At 38.0% G+C, this 23,453-nt stretch overlaps 1 protein-coding gene across 2 annotated transcripts in view; it reads right to left on the bottom strand.

Moving 5' to 3' along the window:
- LOC124950717 (semaphorin-2A) overlaps positions 1-23,453 on the bottom strand; it is a 304,525-nt gene that overhangs the window by 219,284 nt on the left and 61,788 nt on the right. The window lies entirely within an intron of this gene.

The following is a 23,453-nucleotide window of genomic DNA, read 5'->3' as shown; positions in this document are numbered from 1 at the left end:
TTGAGGGATAAAACTTGACCGTACAAATACACTACTCAAATGAGATAGATATGTTCTCAAAAAAAAAAAAAGAACACTCTTCTTCTTATTTTTCCGTCTTATCGATTAATCTGTCATAATGCATAAATATTATTCAATAGGATTATCGATAATTTCGGTGTTTTTGATTTTATTCAAGAATAGAATTGGATAATATCAAACGATCGAGACGAATTTTTCATTGTCCTGAGTCATCGAGAATATATTTGAGGCGACAAAGGCATTTGCCATTGTCTTGTTACGTAATCGAGAAGATCTTGACGGCGTGCGAGGATAAAGGTAAACGGGCGAGCGTCGGTGCGGATAAAGGGAGTAGAAAGGGTCAGAAAGGCTAGTCCATTGGCGGAAGGGTAGAAGAAGGTTCGTTGATGCGCCCTAATAGAGAACGGTAGAGAGAGAGAGAGAAAGAGAGGGAAAGGTGATATTCCCTTTCCAAGGCCGAGATACTCGTCCAAGCACAGGCTCTCTAATCTACAGGAGAACCCTTTCAGGTTTTAGGGGTGGAAGAGCGCAAACATTTCCCCTTCTCGTCATTTTCCACCACCATCCTCCTTCACCTTTCACCCTTTCCTCCTTCTCCTCGTATTTTCTACCGTCCTCGTCCGAGATGTTTTCCGCTCGATCTCATCGCGAAACGAAAGTTCTGTCTTGTTTTCCGAAATTAAACCGCGACATTGAAAGCAAAATCCGTGAACTTTAACAACGCAACGAAATGAACGAATAGACAGAGAGAGAGAGAGAGAGAGAGAGAGGCGAAAGAAGTTTGGATCGTTCAAAGGATATGGAGTCTACATCGAATAGGATCATCTTTCTTTCGTGTCTCGTAATTAGTCTTTCGATGTTTTCGTCTTTTCCCTTTATTTCTCTTGTCCAATGAAATTTTAAAGAAAATGATCAAAAGAGTTTCTTGAAAATATTTTTGAGACGATTTATCATCTCTAATAATAAAAAAAAAAAAAAAAAAAAAAAAAAAAGAAAAGAAAAAAGAAGGAAAAGAAAAAAAAGAAATAATAATAAAATATCACGAGACAAAAATATGTAGAAAATTTTAACGAAATATTTCTAAAATAAAAAGTTCTGACAATTCTTTTCGTTTAACGTAAAAGTCAACTACAATAAGAGAGAAAGATCTGCGAGCTTGCAAGTTCTTTCAAGACGATGTATCGCGCGAGTTGTAAAGCTCGATTTAACGAATCTCTTGTCATTCTATTCTTCTTTTTCTCTTTCTTATCAGAGAATATCAACGGAAAAGAAATGGAAAAGGTAAACGGAAGGCGGAAAACAAGTAAGAATAAGGTTCTCTCTCTCTCTCTTTCTCTCTCTTCTCTCTCACGATTCTTCGAGTAAGCAAGTAAGCAAGGAAACTGAAACAGAGAAGTAGTAGCAAGTAGAAGTAGTAGTAAGAAGAAATAGTAAACTGACACGACAAGGGTTCTCTTTCGTTTTGAACACTCTTATCATTATTACGTCGTTTGACGACCACAATCCCAGGAAGAGTATTGACTGCGGTAGTTGAAATAACACGCACGTGTTAGAGAAAGAAAGAGAGTAAAATAAAAAGAGAAAGAGAAAGAGATCGTGAGCGAGAAAAGGAGAAACAAAAATCGTGAGAAAGAGAGAGGCTAAAGAGTGTATTCAACCGATTGAATATGGAATATAACTGAAGGAAAAAAAGGGAGCGTATGTGTTTTGCGTGTGCGTGTGTGCAACCATGTTAGCGAAAGAGAAAGAAAACGAATCCTTTTCGCAGTTTATTCTTCTTGAAGCAGGATAAGGGGTGGACTGGAGAAAAGGGATCGAGACTGGCAAGTACCAACGTCAATAGGTACTACGAGAGTGAGAGTGAGTAAGAGAGAGAGAAAGAGAGAGAGAGAGAGAGAGAGAGAGGGAGAGGGTGAAGTCTCGTCATTATTTTCTAGCAAAGGCCAGGCATAAAAGCAACGATGAATAATTATCACGAGTGCTTAAAAGTAAGACAAACAACTAACCGCGCTCGACTTCACATCCAAGTGGTGTATTTAACAAACAAATAAATAAACGAACGTGAAAGCCCTACTACGTTCGGTTCGTTCCACTTGGTTGGTCAGGCTAAAAATGCCAGCGAATATTTTGATTCAAGTAAATCTCGTGAGACATTTGCGTTTACAGTATTTACGTTTCTGCTACTTGGGATTTTCGATTTATATTATAGAATCGATATGTTCAACGATGGAGTTTCCTAATATTTTTCTCATCCGACTTAATTTACGAATTCTTAGACGAATTAGATTTGACGAATTCTTTTTTTTTTTCTTTTTTTTTTTTTTTTTTTTTTTTTAATTCATATACCTTTACTTAAGATGCTAAAAGAAGATAAAAGAAAATTTGCTTTTATCCCAACTACTCGTACGTTCTTGTCGTCCGTCCGTTGTCGCCCTTTTAAATCGAAGGTAAAAGCTGGAAAATCGAGAATTTATCCGGAAGATCGGGATCGAGAGAGAAAAAGGGGAAAAAAATTGTGTGGAGGGAGAAAAAAAGAAGAGAGGGAGAAGGAGTGAGAAAGAGAGGGGAGTGGATGGAAAGTAGAAAAGGGACGGTTCGTGCACACGGCAAACGGCGTATATACGGACATACGAGAATGGCTTAAGAGTCGTAAAATTTTACGATGCACCTACATCGACCCTCCATTAGCGATGCCTTCTCGATTCTCACCTTGGCCTGGTAACGTACGCGAGCCTTTTTCAACGCCGCGTTTGCCACGACCAAAATGCCGAAGGGTTCGAGAAGAAAAAGAGAAAGAGACGCATATAGACGTATAAAGTAACGAAAATAAAGAGACAGAAAGAGAGAGAGAGAGAGAGAGAGGGCGATGGAAGGGCTGATACTATGGGGTTAGACCTTTATGCTATTAAATGTAAGGGTATACCGTACTTCTGCATTAAGGAATAAAATAAGCAGAACTTGGAAAGAAATAGAGTAAAAGAGAGAGAGAGAGAGAGAGATGAAAACGTAACAGCTAAAAGAAGAAGAAACGAAGAAACGAATAAATGTAGTTGCGTATAGAAAAAGTTAAGCGGAGATAGAACGACATGCAAATAGTATGTAGAGGGTTTGAAACATCAGAAAAAGAAAAAGAGAGAAGAAATATAAGGTACTAAGTATAGGGATAGAGAGAAGTAAAACAGACAGACTGACGAACGAGATAGAAGGCAGGGAGAGAAAGAGAGAGGGAGAAATGAAGTGAGGGAAAGAGAATGGAGACTGGAGTAGGTAGAGAGTTGATGGAGGAACTGGTAAGAAGCTGGAGATGGAAACGGGCTGGTAGATGCTAAGGGCACGACCCGATCTCCGAGTGGTAGTTCCCCTTTGACATCATTTAGATAAAATACGGAGGCTCTTCCCAGCCTACGATTACCCTCACCACTTTTCCGTTCTCTCTCCGTTCTCTCCTCTTCGCCCTTCATCAACCAAACTTCTCTTCTTTCGTTTCTCCTCGAAAATATTATGTCCTGTGAACTTTAACAGAATGGATATTTTTGATCTCTCAAAATGAAAAGCACATTTTCATGTAGATCTTTGCCTTTTTTTTTCTCTTTCGTTGGGATTACGATCATTGATGGTCTTATAATGAAAAAGACAGATATAATAAATTGATCTCTTATTAATAATCAACTGGAACGTCGTTCTTTTTTCTTTTTTTTTTTTTTTTTTTTTTTTTTTGACATACTTACATTTATAGTCACATTGATTGAAAATAAAAGCGATAGATGGAAAAAATTATTTTCCATTAAAAAATATTTTATGAAAGATCGAATGATCAAGAATATATATATTTTTTATTATTTCTTCTCCTCGAGCATCTATATAAATCGGTCAATAAGCAGTTTCTATAACGAGACTATATCTGCTATGCTTTCAGTAAAGATCACGTCGATAATATATCAGACTGGTATATATTCGAATAAGTGGCACGGTTCGAGATTACCGGTGGAAAAGGATAAGATAGGAGAGTTGAGAAGGAAAACGACAGAAAGAGAGAGAGAGAGAGAGAGAGAGAGGGATTCGTAGGAAGAAGGAAAGTTAGCGACACGTCCAAACTTATCTCCCCTCTGTTTAATTTAACGTTGCTTCGAGTTAGCCGTTAACGCGTTCGCAACGAAACTCGAGCGTTCACTCTACCACCCCCAACCTCTTTCTTCTCTTTTCCTTTTGTTACCCTCTCTACTCCTCACCTCCTTTAACTCCGTTTCTCTGTATGTGTATATATATATATATATATATATATATATATTCTCTTTTCCTTATTCTCTCACGATTCGTCGTCCACTCGGACTTTTTCTTCTATTTGAGTTCGTCGACCCATTTTTCTTCTTTTTCCCTTCACTTCCGATTCTATTCCTTCTACTTTATTGGTACTCTTCTTTTCTTCCATTCCAACTCATCCGTTTTCTAAAATCTTTTCTTCCTTATTTCGTTTAGCCGTTTATCTTCTTTTCTCTTCTTTTTCATCATCTCCGAGTTTCTCGTTATCTTTTATTCCCTTTTTCTTTGGTAAAATCGTACTTTACGAATGGTGATACAGTAGAAGTGTTCGTACAACTTTGTAATACCTAACAACGATACTCTCTCTTTCTCTTTCTCTTTCTCTCTCTCTTTCTCTTTCTCTCTCTCTCTCTCTCTCTGTCATTCGTTTGGTTATATCGTTACTACGAGACCGTTTCGCACCATTTACCGTCTAATTTGTAGCTCGCCAAGTTGGCGCGACCGAAAACTTCGTATAAAGATGGGAAAATGGCAGCGGGAAATTACGATACTACGAGTGCCAGTGGACATTAGGAAGAAAGATCTGAAATTCTGATTTAACGTGACTTGATTAAATGATTATGCCGATCAAGTATATCTTGGATTTTTCTTTTTCTTTTTACTTATTTATTTATTTATTTTTTTTTTTTTATTATTAATAAAACTTAAACGAAAAATGACAAATAATAGCTACCAATTCGATATTAAAACGTGATTTATTTTCAAAACGTTTATCGCGAATTTTGTAAGGAAAACAAATGATCGCTTTCCCCAATTCATTCGCTCACAAGTACAACAATGATTCGTTAGTTTATGGACTAAGAGCAAAAGAGATAAATAGATAAACAAAGAGAGAGAGAGAGAGAGAGAATACGATCACCAGTTAGGCTCGTCCGAAACGATCGCTTAATTTCCGCGTATTTGAGCGCGAATAATCCGTTTAGAGAAGGTATTCGTTATTGCAAACGTACGAACTCGTTTACGGGATCCTTCAGGATGCTGGAGTGGAGCTAATCGCATGCTCTCTCTCTCTCTCTCTCTCTTTCACGTACATACATAGACATATATACACAGGGAGAGTACACGAATACAAAATTCTCAACGAGCTGTGGCATCCAAACGAATCGACCGAGCAAAGCGAAGTAAAGGTAGACACACTCGTTGAGTTGGTCCAGGCTGGATGTTGTACGGTATTGTAAATCGTTGCTGTTTCGATGTTTTACTCTGTTGTTTTCTCTTTCTCTCCTTCCTCCCTCTCTTTCTCTATATCTTTCTCTCTTTCTCTCTCTTTTTTATCGAGCTTTGCCGGTTTACACGCTCATAAAATGGTCGGTAGAGGTGCTTTCGACGTGGTGTGGTCATTCGAGTGGAATCACTTGTACAAGAAAGAGCTATGCCGAAATCAATCGACGTTGGGGAACAATGTATTCTCTTTCTCTCTCTCCCCTCTCTTTCTCTCCCTCCCCCCTCCCTCCACCACCCTCCCCCCTCTCTCTCTCTCTCTTACATTCACATTGTTTATTCTGAATTTTTTGAGATACGATACAATTTGAAAATTATCAAAGATCTTGGGAAGTAGATGGAAGTGGGGATAAACATTAAATGTTAAGATACTATCGAATGAAAGAAACATTTTATTATTGAAAAACGATCTCATAAACATTCGTCTGCAGAGCTCCAATTCGTAATAAGACTCACACTATTAAACTTTCTATCCTATCGCAGGTGAACTTTCTCTCGTTCGAAGAAACGAAAAGTCAGCGGCAGATCTTGGGAGGGTTGTGAAAGAAGAAAAGCGAAGAGGTAAAAAGTAGAGAGAGATAGAGAAAGAAAAAGAGAGAGAGGGAGAGAGAGAGGGGGAGAGAGAGAGAGAGAGAGAGAGTAAGTCGATGAGAAAGAGTAGGGAAGAGGGGAGGGGAAGATGGAAGTACCCAGGGATCTTAAGAAAACTCGCAATATTTACTCAGCGGAAATCAGGCACGACGTAAAAATACAAATCGCCCTAATCATTATTTACTTTACTTTACCCGGAGCGTCGCGTTCCCCTTCTCCTTCTCTCTTTCTCTCTCTCTCTCTCTCTCTCTCTCTCTCTCTCTCTCTTTCGCTCTTCCACCATTCCCTTTTTAAAAAGACTGGAACCCTTCAGATTGGAAGTCGACGAGAGTAGAGAACTTTTCGACCTTTTAGTGCGAGCTCTAAACGTCGATTTGCAATAAAACGCAGAGTTCAAATGAAAAAAAAAAAAAAAAAAAAAAAAAAAAAAAAAAAAAAAAGAAGAAAATGAAAAAAAGAAAAAATAAAAAAACAGAAAGAAAGAAGGGAAAGAAGTAAAAGAAGAAAAAAATAATAAAAAGAGGAAGAAAAAAGGAAAAGGTAGAAGCGAAGAAAAGTCTGATTAAAGACCGAGATTCTTGCGTCGATTCTGGCTGGTAGGCAAGTGCTAATTTCATTAAGGTACCCTGTTTCTAGCCTCTCGTCTCTCTTTCCCTTTTCATTCTATCTTCGATTCGATGATTCGATGAAGTAGTCTTAATCAATTATCGTACTCCTGTAATACCGAACTCTGAGTTGAAAACGAGTGGAAAATTCTGGCTGACTTTGACTATCTTTGAAATTCGAACTAAATCGTACGCGAAAATCAAACCCTTTCTATATCCTTGATGAGATAAGATCAAATCGAGCGAGTTTTTTGAGTATCTACTTTTTTTCTCCCTCTCTCCTTTCTGTCTATCATACGAAGAATTTCACGAGAAGATGAGAGGGTCTATACATGTGTTGTATGTGTGAGAGAGAGAGAGAGAGAGAGAAAGAGAGAGAAAGAAAAGGGACCGAGAATAAAATTTGGACCCGCGTGTCCCGGTAAGAAAAAAGCTAGTCCAGAAAACGCCCCGAATTTCCTCTTTCAATTTCGCAGGCACTATTCAATTTCCCGGGCCCGCGGCTAAAGTATGGCGAACCGTTCGGATATTTCTTTCTTTTTTTGGCTTAGCTCGTTCGCTCATTCTTTTTCTCTTTCTCTCACTCTTTTTCTCGTTCACTATCGCAGAAGACCATTCTTCCTCCTTCCCTTGGTGATTGCCAGCTCGCAATCCCAGCCTCGACTCCTTTCTTTCTTTCTCCGAGTTTGACTCGGAAAGAGGAGAAATGGTCCTGCCACGAGTAACGCAGTTAGGTGAACGCGTGGCCAATGAGCCATTTTGTCTCCGACCCCTCAGGACTTATTTTTCATTCTTTCCTCGAAATGTTCGCTTTCTCTCACACTCAAGACGATACAATCCGACCTTCTTTGTCTCTAATAGAAACGAGCATGAGAGAGAGGGAGAGAGAGAAAGTCGATTTTTTTTCTCTTTTTTCTTGATTATCTCAGATTAAGCTGAATCCTGAGACAGGCGACTGAGATATCTTAGAGTAAAAAGAAAAAAAAAGAAAGAAAGAAAAAAAAAAAAAAACGCACTGAAATATATCTTACGTAAGCCTAATTGAATCGTTCTTTCCTTTTTATCATCAAAATTGTCATACCTTTTTGTTTTCTTCGAAGTAAGCATCTTTTTTCTTTTCTTTTTAATTTAATTACAGTTGAGAAAATTAACTTCTCGACAATTAAGAATACATTCACGTTCATTAAGATAAACCGAAGAATCGCCATCATTCTTCTTTCTTTTACGATGTTTGATGGTGTTTGATGTGGTGCAACATCGTGGATAGTAGAAGCGAATCGTAAAATCGTTTACGGTAACATCACCAGCACGTTCTCGATCGATCGGTCGAGCGTGTCGAACGTTACTACTTACATTAGTTCTACCCATTTTTCTTCCACTTACGAGCGACCGTTCCTATATCGTTTTCGATGAATCGAAATACGTTGAGAGGTAGTAAAATTTATATGGAGACTTACTCTTAATCGGATATTGTCTTTAACAATTGAAGAAAATAGTCTTCTACATTAATGTTATAATTAAAAAAGATTTCTTCGAAGAAAAGGACAGAGAATGAATGAATTGATGGTTCGTTACCTCTTAAATCTTTTTTCTTTTTATTTTTTTCTTTTTTTCACGACTACTCTTTCTCTTTGAAAATATATAACGATCTCGAAAGTAAATGATAACTGAAGTAAAAAGAAAGAAGGAGGAGACGCGTATCGGTTAAAAAAACAATACTAACGAACGAAGCCGATTAAACTTATATAGAAATTCGAAACAGAACGGACAAATTCTAGAGAGTTTTTGAAAGAGTGTGTGTGTATGCGTGAGAAAGAAAGAGAGAGAAAGAGAGAGAGAGAGAGAGAGAGAGAGAGAGAGAGAGAGAGAGAGAAATTTGAACTGGTCGAGAGAAACTGCATCTATCGAGAATGGGATTATACCGGAGTTCTGATTACGTAATCTCCAAGTCCTCCTGGTCCGTTCGTTCTTGATCTAAACTTAATTAGCTTGCCGACTGCAGATAATTATCTCGAACATTCGAGAGTGCCAGTCTCTCTTCTCTTCGTCCTCGAATTCTCTGTCTCTCTTAAAATATCTGGACGTCTATACTATCGACTCGTATACATAAACGTATAACGTTATACGTTATCTATTTCACTATCGTGATTGATTTCCCGTTACGAATCCCGAAGAGAGATGATTGATGCCGCGGTTATCCGCAACGTTAAATGTATCAAAAGATCAAAAGAGACATAGAGAATCAGAGACAGAATCGATCTATCTCGACGATCTCGTGTTATGAGTAAAACTGAATGTTGAGAATGGAACGATGTTAAATTAACTTTTCGAATATATATTCGTTATAAGAAAACACGTTTCTTTTTTTCCTTTATTTCTTTTTTCATTTTCTTTTTTGTTTTTCTTCATAAAGGAAACTTCATGGGAGGGGGGGGGGCGGGGCGGGGCGGGGGAATGCATTTCTTTTTCGTTTTTCTTTTTTTCTTCTCTCTCTCTCTCTCTCTCTCTCTCCCTCCCTCTCTCTCTCCATTGAACGATAATTAACAAGCTTCCTTTTCTTTTCTCTTCATAAATTCGCCGATAAAAAGTTTCGGTGATAGTCTCGCGTGTTCATCTCTCGCGAACGTACGTTCGCCGTATTTCATGAGAATGAGAGGATAATTAGTTGGAATAACGGAAGATAAAGCGGCGGCCATTACGTAAGCGATGCAATAAATGTAAATCAGGTGGTCGAGGAAGCGGTAATAATTCGCACTCCAGTCCATTCCCTCCTTCTCCTCCTCCTCCTCCTCTTTTACTTTCCCCTTCTACTTCTCTCTCTCTCTCTCTCTCTCTCTCTCTCTCTCTCTTTCTCTCTCTCACTCTTTATGCTTCCAAAAACACCGACGCGTCATCCGGCTCTATTATCGTCCAGCGATCGTACGTACAAGCGGAGGTTCCTCTCTCTTTCCCTATATAGGGTCGGCCCTTCCGAAGTGGCTGCGATTAAACGCGCCGAGACGACCGTAAAAAGCAACTTCCTTTCTTCCTTCCGTTTGTTTGCTTCCTTTTCTGATTTACCGTCAGCATGAGGACGCTCTCGAGCGTACTTGCCCGCACTAGAAATCTTATTTGTTTGGAAGGAAAAAAGTGTTGTAGGTACCTTTTTCCTAGACCGGTCGCGTTGGTAAACGCGGCTTGTTTTTCTGGTCAACCATAATTGAGTTTGGCCTGCCAAGTTAAACAAGCGTAAGTTTTTTATTTCTTTTTTCTTCTTTTCTTTATATATATATATATATATATATATATATATATATATATATATATATATAAAATATTTATTTTATTAAATTTCAATTGTCATACTAGTTTCGAATAGCAAATTAAATATACAATATATTTTTTAACGTGAGAAATATTGAATAAACAGAGTTTGTAAAGTACGCTTCGATGGCATTAATGAAACACCGACCGCGGGAATTTCTAAAATGAGAGAATATCTGTAAGTCTTGGAGCGAACTCGGAGATTTCAATTTTGAGGCTTAATGAAACCACGCGGAATCGATTTGCGTCGGGCGGATGAGCGGGACTACACAGGAGCAAATGTTTGAGTCGTCGTTCTGTTTCATCTGGAGGAGAGTAGTAAAAGATAGATAGAGAAAGAGAACGAGGACGAAGTAGAAATTCACGGTTGGAAACGGATGACACGCGGCAGGAGGTAAACTCGTCCTGCCAGAACAGAAACGAGCTATGCTACGCAATCATAACGATCAAAATCATAACTTCCTCCGACCTCCTGCTACCTCTTTCCTTTTCTCTCACTCTCTTTCTCTCTGTTTCTCTAACTGTTCTCTAACCATGCTTTTACAATCACGCTGTTTGTTATATTATTTGTAATCAACCGCAATATTTGGGATCTCTGAAATGACAAAAACTCAGCAACATTTATTTCTGAATTCTCATATAGGAACTAATAAATGTTTTGCGAAATTAACGTACTACTAGAACACGATTAACGTAAGAGTAGTTTAAATCAAAACAATTCATTGCGTCTCTTTCTGATTCTTAATTAACAAAACATATGATATTTTCTTCTACGAGGTTCTTTATGATGCACGCTCGAAATACACAATTTTTTGTATTTCACCGAGAAAACCAATAAATACTGATAATCAAGCTATTTCACGTTCCGAGTATACATACCTAACACCAGATTACATTTGGAGGGATAACAAAAAATTTGTTCGACGATTGCGAAATGAATGATATAAAATTATGAATAACGACCAATCAATGGGAGCTTTTTTCGAAACGCATTAATGCAAACGCGTATGAGTAAACTCTTCTTTTTTTTTTTTTTTTTTGTTTTTTTTTTGTTTTTTTTTTTTTTTTTGTTTTTGATGAAGAATAAAAATGCATACGAGATGATACGTGAAACGCATACGTTCTCATTTTTACTTTAACGTAGGTATATTTGCATTTAACGTAACGCAAAATGGTATGTTACGAACAAAACAATAAATATTGTATACTTATGAGAGATTTGAAATTCCGTTCCCTTTAACACAAAGTGACGAGACGAATGTTTTAAATTCAATGCCACTTGGCAAACTAACGAAGCAAAAAATAAAAAAATATACGGTAGATAGTTGACATAGATAATATACATATCTAATATACATACATCCACTGAATTTCAAAGGTAATTCACGAGACGACAATAGCTATTATGAAAATGGTTTTTACGATGTAAAAATACGTCTAGGTATCAACGTAACACTGGACTTTCTTCGACTCCATTCGAAAGAAACAAGGATCGTCTGCATTGCGTCGGGGCAATGTCGTTCTCAAAAAGGATAACTACTTGGTGGTTAACATTTGTTTCTTTTATCGTACTGTGCATTATGAGAGAGAAAAGAATGACGAGTAATAAGCGAACGAAAGAGAAAGAGAAAGAAGAGTAAGCAAGTGGAAGGAAGAGCAAGGATAGAAAATCTCTGTTTCTTTCATTCAGTCTTTTTTTGTATCCTCTCTCTCTCTCTCTCTCTCTCTCTCTCCCCCTCCTACTTTCTTTCTTCCTTTCTTTTTCAGAAGGTCCTCCTCTGTGCCAAGACCCGGGCCACCACCAGTAACGGTGGGTGCTTTACATTGAAGCACAATGCAATGGGCGTCGTTATGGCCGAGCGGAGCCATAAAGACTGCCGTCTCACTCGACGCACAAAGCACGCTATTTTGCCACCCTTACCTACTTCCAGAAACTTATTCATCGTTCTACCTACTTCATCTTCCATTTCTTTTTCCTTTTTTTATACATTACAACTTTGTATGTCCTCTCTCTCTCCCCTCCCATCCCCCCCCCCTTTCGATGGACATTCTTTTTTCTCCCATTATATATTCATTCAAGTTCATTTTGATCCTTTTTATATATATATATATATATATATATATATATATACCTGAAAATTTCTTATTTTCCTAAAGAAAATTTTATCCCAATTATATTTCAATTAATTGATCGCATTAAATAATCTTACGAAGATCGTTATAATCAAATAGTAGAGATAGTTAATCATCTATCATGACGATCCGAATAGTATATACGGATTACAGATACGTTGTGGTCATCGAACATGTCTGAATTGTATGGAAAAGAACGTTTTACGTTTTCCGAGAGTGGAAAAGAATAAAACGATGGCTCTTGTCGAGTGCCCATCGAAAAAGGACGACAAATCATTCCGTTAGCGAGCGGGAAACCATTAATCGCATTCCCCTACTCCTTTGCCGTTGGCGTAAAAGCGTCGACGACAACGGGCCGAGGAAAACGAGGAGGAAAATCGGAGTGAGAGGGGAAAACTGATAGTGGGATGGAGGGATGGTAACGGTGGATGGTCGATGGCTTGGCGATCGACGCCGTATAAACTCCCTGGCTGGCTGCTTTTATGGGCCTAATATAAAGGAACGACCTCGGTCAACTATCTGCCAACAGCTAGACAACGTTTTATGAACTCCCTGTCGCGATAACATAACATAATCTCTTCTTCTTCTTCGTCCTCTTCATCCTTCCTATATCCTCCATCCTTTTTCTTCTTCCTTTTTCTCTTCTCCTTGCCTTGTATCTTTTCATACCGAGGAGACAACCATCGTTCTCGCGGCTAAGATGCTTTTCCACCTTCGTCCTTTATTTCTTTCTATCTTTTTATTCGATTTCTCGGTGTTTATTTCGTTTTCTTTTCTCTCTCTCTCTCTCTCTCTCTATCTATCTACTTATCTATCTATCTATTTTTCCTTCACTTTCTATGATATTTTCTATCTCCTTCGTCGTATATCAAATGGGGTCTTTCTACTAGAAAATGGAATAAAGGTTCGACCGAGTCCTCTCGCCTTTTCAGAGAACGAACGTCAACAAGACAGTTATACGGAATTCGTATTAGTGAAACAGAATAGAGTTATATTATACGATCGATCGTGCTAATATCGATCATCATTTTACGAATGAGCCAAAACTTTGATATAAATTTTTCTTCTCTCTAATCTTTGAATTTCAAGAAGACTGATTATAATTTATTACATTATTCTTTTATTTCATACATCATAACGGAGCTTTCTCATTTTTAACTTTCACTTTAGTGACCTCCTTTTCTTTTCGTGAACGACCTATTGCAAGATTGAAGAACGACTTCTTTTGAGATGAACACGTGAACGTGTCAACGTTACAGACAAAAGGAACTTTTCTCTTATTCCTTCCTTCCTTCGTTCCTATTCTTTTTTTCTTTCTCTCTATATTTCTTTTCTCATAGCCAAGCACGTCGAGACTTCTCTCTGTGAAAATAAGTAGATTTGAAAAAATTCTACAATAACATTTTTTGAATCCACATGAGTGAGATATATTCTACGTCTTTGTTTTTTATTTTCCTATCATACATGCATATACATACACGAGCAGCATTCGTGCACACAGACATGCGCGCGCGCGCGCGCGAGCGCGCGAATACGCTCCAACGAGCCATTGTTTGCTCATTAGTCGAAAAGGATGCGATTTTTTTTCTCTTTCTCTCCTTTTCTTTCTCTTTCTTCCATGGCATAGTTAATTCATAAATCTCACAAAAATTACGGCAAGATACGCAACTCTCACGCTTGGATTACTTAAAACCAGTAGCCTTCTTTCTCTCTCTCTCGCTCTCTCTCTCTCTCTCTCTCTCTCTCTCTCTCTCTCTCTCTCTAGCTCTATCTATTTACCTATCTTCTTTCTTTCTCACTCATTCTCTCTATCTCTATTTCCCACGGTTGCTACTAGAAATTTATTCCGAAGCGCAAGCTCATGTTAAACGCGTCCGCACGATATACCTATACGCTTCGCAAGATTAAAGCGTGCCATAATTCCGTTACGGATATGCATCGGAATATGTGCGTCGCGGTGAATGCGAATCAACGCCAGCATCCCATCTTCTCCTTCCATTCTCTCTCTCTCTCTCTCTCTCTCTCTCTCTCTCTCTCTCTCTTTCTCTACATCTCTGTCTGTCTTTCTGTATACCTATCTATTTATCTATCTCTCCATCTATCTGTGTTTGACCATTTACCAAGCAAACCGTGTCGTCAAACGGCAACGTACGGAAATCAGAAACGCTTTTCCTTTCTCAAAGCTCAGAGAAACGTAATCGCATAATATGAGATTCTGTTGTATGTGTGTGTATGTGTGTGCGCTAAAGTGTTCACAAAAATCACATCCATCCTACTCTGTCTTTTGTATTTGATCGGTAAACATTTTATCGGCAAAGTTTGGAATTACGTTAGTCAGGCGATTCCTTTAACGAGTGTACAAATATTACGCGAAAAAAAGAAACAAGGGAAAAAAGGACATATTTTCCAATCTCTTTTTTTTTTTTTTTTTTTTTTTTTTTTTTTTTGGAAAAGACGAAGAAATTTCCGTAGAAAAATTCTAAATGCTTTTGTGATGTCTTAGAAAATATATTATTATTTATTTTTACATTATTATCGTATTGCGAATTCGAATATGTTCGAAAAACATTTGAAATAAATAAATCAGGTCGTATAGAAATTAATTGAATCGACTAATCGATTTTCCATATCTACTCCTTTCTCTCTCTCTATCTCTCTCTCTTTTTCTTCATCTCTCTGGAATACCCTTATCTTTCGCTTTCACGAAGCGATTGTTTTGTGAGTTCCTTTGAAATAGCACGTGGTCTTTAAAATAGAATTTCTCGCGTTCTGTCGGTACCGATATATTAGCCGTGTATAGTACAGGTGCGGCGAATTCCAATCAATCCTCCTTTATAAAGGAGATTGTACGTACGTATACGTCGGGGAGAGAGAGAGAGAGAGGGAGAGAGAGAGAGAGAGATAGAGAGAGAGAAAGAGAGAGAGGGAGAGAGAGAGAGAGAGAGGTGCCACCCACAGACGGCATAAACTCGCGGGAACTACGTTATTCAGTGAATTTCCATGTAAACCGGTTAGACTCCGAGAGTGTCTCATAAGCTCCACCGTTGAAGCTCTTCGAATTTCAAGTGTAAATAGTTGCAGAAACATTCGGCTTTCGAGATATGATAGTAGTGCCTTCGTCGACTAGAATCTCTCGTGTCGTTTATTGTTGACGAATAAATATCTTTCCAAATATTTCAGAATTATCGATAAAAATGACAATTTTTATCATTCATCTTCTTTCGAAATGTCACGAATTTTACAATCAAAAAGAGTGGAATTTGTAATAAAAAAAAAAAAAAAAAAAAAAAAAAGAAAATACAAAGAAAAATACAAGAGAAGAAGGAAGAGAAGTGTGGAGGTGTAGAAGTACTAAAACAAAAAAAGAAGGAAAAAAAAACAGAAAAGAAACGGAAAGAAATAAAAGGTAAGAAAACGCGAGACGTTGGAAAATCGGCTGGGGGTATGCTAGAAGCGGTAGTCTTGTTGCGAAGTGCATTGAGAGTGAGAGTAAGGGAGAAAGAGGGAATGAAGGGAGAGAAGGAAGGAGGGCGCGAATGTGAGAGTACGTACCGGTTGATGTGCATATGTGCGTGCACGGATGCATGCAAGCAAGCAACCAACCAGCCGCCGCTGCCAGCCAGCCAGCCAGCCAGCCAGCCAGCCAGCAAGCAAGCAGCCGGAGCTTTTTCAGCGTTGCGGATGCAGCCACCCCACTAGACAGAAGAGCGTCTAGTGTCAAGTGGCAACGGAGAGAGAGACTCCTCATCGTCTAGCCTAGACGAGAAAAAGAGAGAGAGAAAGAGAAGAAGAGAGAAAGCGAGAGAAAGCGAGAGAGAGAGAGAGAGAGAGAGAGAGAGAGAGGTGGTTACTGATTGTCGAGCCTCATGGTAGGGTGACTTAAGAGAGAGAGAGAGAGAAAGAGATGGATAAAATGTAAGAGGAAAAGAGGGAGAAGGATAGAACGAACGGTGCCTTGTCGTATGCAGAATCGAGGCTCGATAATCGTGATAAAACTGCGCCATTACAGTATAGCTGGGAACGTCGTCGGCACTCAAATCTCTTCTCGGTCTTTTAATTTCTTTTTTATTTTCTTTTCGTTTTTCTTTTTTCTTTTTTTTTTTTTTTTTTTTTTTTTTTGTTCCTTTTCGAAGAGAAGAGAAGTTTTTTAAAACCACGAAAGAGCTCGACCGATCCTAGCCGTCGACGCCATCGTTGGTTCGCCCCATGTCCTGGACAATTTGGCTAAGATTCTTTCTTTTTTCTCCCTTCTCTTTCTCCTTCTCTTTTCATTCCTTTCCATTCCTTTCCTATCTCCTTTCCTTCTCACCCTTTTTCCCTTATAACGTTTTCTTTTTTTATACTTTCACGCTAACTCGTTTTACGATAATGTCGGTAGCGTAGGCGAAAAGCGATTTTTCGCGCTTTTAAAAGCTCGCTTTTAATAAAGGAGAAGGCTGTCCGGTGAATCGACGATGTGGCAAGCTTTGATGAACAGGGATCGATCAGGTTGAACGAAAGCTTCTGCGAGATAATGCGAGGGTGTAAAAAATCGTTGGGTAAGAGGGTGGAAAGTTTAAAAATAGATCATCGACAATAATAATAGGTGTAGTATTGTGTCATCGTCCGTGGAAGAATAATTTTCTTTTTCAGAAAACAAAATTAAACGATATCGTTAAAGAAAAAAGAATTATAAGATAACGTAGGGCAAAATATGAGATTGAGCAGATATTTAAAAGAAAAAAGAAAAAGGGAAAAAAAAGAAAAGAAAAGAATTCGAAAAAAAAGAAAGAACAAAAAGAAATACGAAATAAATATGTGTCCTTTAAAAAATCAGCTTTTCATAAGAACACATATTCGTGAGAGTTCTTACTCAATGATATTCCCTCGGCATGACTGACGTTTTTGTAAATATCGAGAGATCTCTAAGGGAAAGGAACAAGATAGAAAAAGTGAGAGAAAGTGGGATATACGGAGGAGAACGTAAAAGCGTCTAACCATTAATAGTATGCATTTATTCGGAGCACTGGAATTAGAGCAGGAATTGCGGCCTCCCGAAGTAGAAGTGGGTTGCCGACGCTTGAAAATCGCTGGGCAAGATGCTTTTGAATTATTCAATCTCCTATCGATGGAAAAGCATCCACCACAGTCGCTTTTCGCACATCCTCCCCTGAACAATTCCTATCTAACTCCCCCTATTCCCCTTTCACCCTTCTCTCTCCAACCCCCAACTCTTTCGCCATCGTTCCTTTTCTCTATCTTCTCTGCCTTTCTTTTTCTTCTTACCATCGATCTATCCTCGTCTCGCACTCTCCAGTGAAAACGACGAACCTAATACGAGTCTAGCTGGGTGCTCTCTTTATGCTCGATCTATTCTTTCCTTCGTCTCGAGTTGAACCAACGCCGAGATTACTCTCAGAGATTATTTACGCTTCTGTGATTTCACCAAAATTGAATAATCGCGAATAATGGTGAGACACTCTTACGTCGATATTTAATTCAAAGTTTAAAACATTTCTCAACTTGTTAAATAATTGGGTACAGCATTAACCGATATAGGTACGTAATCGATCTTATGAAAAATTATTGAGATTTTAGAACGTTAACGAAGGTAATAAATAATACGTTAGGAAAGGAAATAAGTGAAAATTTAAGAGAGCAGTCTACTTTGTCTCATGATTTTCTAAAGCAATGATGGCACAGAGAGAAAGATAGAGAGAAAGAGAGAGAGAGAGAGAGAGAGAGAGAGAGAGAGAGAGAGAGAAAGAGGGAGAGGGAGAGAACAAGAAAACGACAGAGATAGAAAGACTAGACTAGACTAGACTATAATTTGTTCGTGAACGTACTCCCAAAGCTTTCGAAATTTTAATAAATATCTGAGTAACCACGTTGGGGTATTTTCAAATTTATGTATAACGTTTCGTTTATTAAATGAGATGAACACGTTCAACGAAATTCAAATTTTTAGACGAACGGAAAACAAGAGACGGATCGTTTTTAGTGGTAGAAAAGGGGCAGAGAGGTAGAGTGAGAGAGAGAGAGAGAGAGAGAGAGTGTTGCATCCGTGTGGTCGGATGCTGGTCAGATTCAATTACCTCGTAGTTTAATAATTCCCCGCGAGTCGAGTCACGTAGAGAGCCGAGACAACGGTTCGCCCACGAGCCGTCAAAGTTTCAAACTTGTTTTTGAACTGACCCGTGGCTCCTGGTGCATGAGAAGCTTTCGTAAGCACCGAGCTTACGAAGAACGAGACGCTTCGCGATTACGTCCCTCGATACTCGTAAAAGGACTCTCGTTTCTTTCATTATTAATGAGAATTAAGTATCTCCTAGGTCGTCATAAATATTTTCTCCTTGTGCACACTATTATTCTTCTTCTTCTTCTTCTTCTTCTTATTATTATTATTATTATTATTATTATTATTATTACTATTATTAATATTATATTATAATTATTAGTGCTTTCTATATAAAATACTTGGCTATTTATTTACGAATTACCTTCTTAACGAGAGTATGACTAATTAGTTTATACGATTATGCATCGTCGAACTTTCAAAGAGTAAGAAACTTGTTCATGAAGCTTCGTCTTCATAAATTGGTTCAACTAACCGTATGCTAATTCCAGTCTATTTATCTAAATTTATAAAATGAAAGAAAAAGAGAAAAAGAGACAGAGAGAAGGAGAGAGAGAGAGAAAGAGAGAGAGAGAGAGAGAGAGAGAGAGAAAGACAAGAATCTCACAAAGCTCGACTCGGGCTTCTTAGAACGTAAAGCCATCGCTTAAAGGACGACAATCCCGCGAGATCTGCGTATTAATCTTCCAGCCCCTGGTGCTTAATAATTAACGTAGCACGAACTTCCTTCTCCACTCGTGGCTTCTCCGTACTATCTTCTCCTTCTGCATCTTGCGTTAATAAGCGGACACATTACCGTACATGGATAAGAAGTTATCGGATAACTTGATAAATTCGTCAAGGCATACGAGGACAGGGAGGAAAGGGTTTATCGCTTGAATAATCCTTCGATGGGCGGAAGACCGAGTGCGATCACATGGATTAATGGATTATGGGGAGAAGTACGAGTATGGTAGATGGTACGAGTTAGTAGAGTTGCAAAATTAATAAACGTCTCTCGGTCTATTCGTTTGAAAATAGAGATATATTATAAAGAGAAAGAAAAAGAGAGAGAGAGAGAGAGAGAGAGAGAGAGAGAAGAAGAAAGAACTCTATTGTTCGATTTAATCAGATTTCAGATCAAATTAATATGTATGTCGATGGTCGATTTTTCTTGGCATAAATAAATTAGCTTTCTTTTTGTCGAAATAAATTCTATCTTTATAAATATGTAAAAAAAGAAAAAAGAAAAAGAAAAGAAAATTGGGTCGTAGGATAGTCTGGAACGAATTCAAGTTTTTCGTTTTCCCGAGATGCCTGTACTTAACTATTAAAAGCATCAAAAAAGTCTCCTTCGATCAACAGCTCCGTGAATTTTATTGAACGAAGATGTTCGCTCCTAGAGATATAATAAAATAAATTTGTAAGATTGTTATATGAATAATATTATAGATCATCGGACGTAACTATTTGTTGAGAATAAAAATAAAAATAAAAAGTGAAACGTTTGACGTTATCCAAGTAAAGTTTTTCCAACATGGTAATGAAGTTGTCCGTTTTTACGGTTTCCCCTTTTCCTTCTCCTCCACCTTCATATCTTGGCAATGTAAGAACGAACGAAGGGCGGAGGGTGGCTCGATGGTATGCGTGATGCAGAGGGAATATCAACGAGTCCCATCTATGCGTGAAAAATGATGGCAATATATCAGGAGCCACGGTGTCATTAATCATCGCGTTGTAGTCGCGGCCAGTGGTAAAAGTAACAGAGCATCGTCGCGAGCATCGTCCGAAGTGAAATCCTTCGGGCGTAACCGCCTCAGGAAAAATCATCCCTTGCTTTCCCGCTTCTCTTACTGCCAAACGAAAAACCACCCCTAAGATATGACTTGGAAATGAAAGCTCAAAATCCTATGGGAGAATAATCATGAGAAAATTCATGTCTTATCGCATTCGAAACATTTAATCGACCGTTAAAGATAAAGATAATCGATTTGTTTTATTATGTAAAAATGAATTAATATAGTTATTACGTGTCTCTAAATGAATATACGTGTAATCTGAAATGGAAATAAACGTAAACGATTCGAGAAAATAATTGAAAAATGTGTAACTAATTTCCTTGAAAGTAGACCGTTTTAATTTGTACTTTTTTCTTTTTCTTTTTTTTTTTGTTTAAATAAAAATAGAAAGAAAGAATAAAAATAGAAAGAGAGAGGTGAGAGAGAGAGAGAGAGAGAGAGAGAGAGAGAGAGGAAGAACGATTCTCGAGAATATGAGCGAAGCTTAAGCGACGACAGAGAGAAGGAAGCGTCACTTAAAAATCGTGATCTGCAAATTCTGTATCCTACGTCCTTCTTCTCTCTCTCTCTCTCCTATTCGCGCCCGACCATGCGATATCTTCTTTCCAAGAGTGTCACCATTTGTCGAGATTACTGTTAATACTCCGTTCCTTCCCTCTTTTCCATTTTACCAGCGTGAAAATCTAAAAAGAAATTCGACGATACGTACGAAAAGATGCGACGCAATAAAATGACGTGCGATTGCGTATGATCCTGCTGATCATCGTCGTTATATCAATCACTTTATAGATACTTAATGACTTTATGGTAGATTTTTTTCAAGTCGATTAGTAAAGGAGAAATTGAATTTTGTAAAAAAAAAAAAAAAAACAAAAGAAAAAAAAGTAAGAAAAACAAAAAGGTAGAAAAATTGAAAAATTAATTAATTTACTTCATTCGATCGGGAAATAAATTATATTAGAAAATAAGCCAAGAGAGATATTAAGTGTCTCAGGATCGAGAGCACCTTCGACGCGTTCTTGACGGAATACTTTTGATAATGATCTGAGTGAGGTGAAATAAGGGGTATCCGAACATGCTCGGTGTGCCAGAGTTTATCAGATGACGGTCATGTAAACCGATTCTCGAGATAAAAAGCTCGGCGTCTACCAGGCCGGCGTCGTCGTTTGCGCTATACTATATACATATAGATATCCATACACATACACATATATGTATGTATGCATATATGTATGAATATATGTATTACATCGACGCACGATGCAAATACAAGGTTATGTGACTTCTCTTACAAAGACGAATTGACGAATCCACGCAGATGCATATACAAATATATAGGTAAAGAACAATGCAGGTGCAAGAGACCCACACAACACGTAAAAGTACGTCGTCTCTCGTAACACGAACCGAATGATGATGATTCATGCGGCACGCGAGCGATTTCACGTCGTGTTTCTCTCGTATTCTTTTACCCCCTACAAAACTGGTAGAGAGGCCGACCAACCCTCCCTGCGTGTCCGTATACGAGTAGCTATATACGTTTGTGTATACGTAGGTAGAACGAGGGGTAAATGGGGAATAATATGCCGTCATTTGGTCTACGTGCAACAGGGAGCCAAGTTGGTTTGGCCCAATCGATACGTACAGTGGCTCATGAAAGTATTCCATTATGTTTCTTAACTGGTTCTATCGTAAAAATGAAAGATCGAAAGATCTCTTTCGTCAACCTTTACAACTCCCATATAATCAGAACTTTTTATGAATACTCAACAATTTCTCATAAAAATTGTTAATCCTTTCAAAGAGTTATCAAATGACAAATTAATCCAAACGTTAAAATCAAGATAAATTAATATTATCGAAAATTTTCTATACCCGAGTTATTAAATTTAAATCCATCGATATATACTTTATCCTTGTTATTTCCCAATCAAATCAATGATAAAATACTTTCAGGTATAACTGTACGCGTGGCGTGCTGGCGTTGCCTTCTCTCCGAAGAAAAGCTTCATTCCGTCTTCGTCGCACCATCGTCGCTCGCTCTTTTCCCTGCCACGAAAAGGGTAAAGCCTACGATTCGCGCGTCGGCATCACAGTTATTATTTTATTTATATCTGTATCAACGCTGTCACGCCATATCGCTTCGGGAAAACATGCCAGAGATCGTAATGCTTTCGTTTTATTCGTGACTCGACGGTTTTAGCACGGAATTCGTTCTACGCCTCTCCTTGATCGAAACGCAAAAGTTTTTCTTTATGGTACATTATCTGTGTCTTGTGTCCTGTATATGTGTTACCTACACCGAGAACCAGTAAATTACTTCCTTCGAAACGATCATATCTAATAAGAAAAAAATTTGATAAGCTCGATTCGAACAAGAACTTTGTAACTTTTCTATTTTACCCGATATCTCGAATCTCATTTTAGATCGTACAGATGCTATCTCCTATGCCATTGGTTAACGACGAATAAAGAGATAAAAGATGAGGAATCATTTTAGTCGACGTGACGAGCTCGTAAAATGAAACACACGTTGGAAATTGGCCGAACGATGGGTGAAATTAACCCCACGGGCAAATTAATTACGCGATATCGGCACGGCCATGGAAATAATTTGATTATGAAAAGCGTACCGGTATACCGATCGTGCTTACAATTCCGAGGGGAGTCTGCCAACCAAAAAATCTCACAGTCATGCATCGGATCTGTTTTTGATAAATCAGTTTAAGGATAAGCATGTTTAATTCACAATTATTATTATTATTATTATTATTATTATTATTATTATTATTAATAATAATAATTTTCTATATTTATACGTATTTATATATGAATTATCTGTTATTATAATTTCTACAAGATCGATCGATTTTGATACCTCGAACCATTTCCAAGAATAACGTTGAACGAGCACGTGCGAAAGAGCTCGCTTAAGGTATTATAAAACGGGAAGAACATTAGCATAACCAAAACTGCACTTCGATTCGCAATAAAGGCTTATCACGAGTACGGCAGAACCAAGGAAACGTGCTCTTTATATCGGCCATTTATTTTTCTTACTAGCTTCGAACGTGTGCTTATGGAAATTGAGCTAGTTAAGTAGCAATAAATAGCACCATTAGCCTGTTATTTCAGAAGCAGCGTGAACACAAGAGGAGAGAAAAATAGAGAGAAAGGGAGAAGGAGAAAGAAATAAAGATATATATATATATATATATATATATATATATATATATATATATAGATGTAAAGAGAAACAGTAAATTTCATTCGAGACGACCGCAACATACCTTACCAGCTTCATTAGAAATAGATGATGCACTTCGTGCGATTAGAGAAAGGAAAGGAGAAGATGGATCGAGTTGA

This window comes from Vespa velutina, chromosome 7, assembly GCF_912470025.1.
Source record: "Vespa velutina chromosome 7, iVesVel2.1, whole genome shotgun sequence".
NCBI classification, from domain to species: domain Eukaryota; kingdom Metazoa; phylum Arthropoda; class Insecta; order Hymenoptera; family Vespidae; genus Vespa; species Vespa velutina.
The sequence above is the reverse complement of the archived record's forward strand: the minus strand, read 5'-3'. Positions and strand labels throughout refer to the sequence as shown.